The 427-nt window shown below is 39.8% G+C and overlaps 1 protein-coding gene across 1 annotated transcript in view; it reads right to left on the reverse strand.

The window, feature by feature from the left end:
- Positions 1 to 427, reverse strand: part of LOC119591919 (PDZ and LIM domain protein Zasp-like) — a gene marked incomplete in the record, with an annotated part of 137,443 nt that overhangs the window by 1,762 nt on the left and 135,254 nt on the right.

Raw genomic sequence — 427 nt, forward strand, 5'->3', positions numbered from 1 at the left:
ATCTCTGTGGTGTCAGAGTATCTGCAGCCATGACCATTATCTTGGTAATGCTAGTGTATCTGATTTGTCTCACAAGCTAGGATTAAGACTATTTAATTAGCTAATTAGCTAGTTGTGAGAAAACGATCACTTCTTGGAGACTATTAACTCAACTAAAAGAGGAAGAGACACGTACTCTACAAAAGTTATTGTCCACTAACTTTAAACACAAAAAATAATAATAAAATAATGAGGACTAAAACGGGCTCGTCCATCAGAACAAACGAAATAAAAATCTAGTTCGGGAAATTCTTTCTAGAAGCTCTCTAGGAAAAGTGTCCAGATTCCGGAATCTACCTTTTATCCTTTCACAACGGCCGGTCAGCTGCATCGAGCGACACCAGCCACTGACTGACCCAGCTCGCGATGGATATACACCCATGCACAT

Source organism: Penaeus monodon, chromosome 29 (genome assembly GCF_015228065.2).
Source record: "Penaeus monodon isolate SGIC_2016 chromosome 29, NSTDA_Pmon_1, whole genome shotgun sequence".
In the NCBI taxonomy this organism is placed as follows: domain Eukaryota; kingdom Metazoa; phylum Arthropoda; class Malacostraca; order Decapoda; family Penaeidae; genus Penaeus; species Penaeus monodon.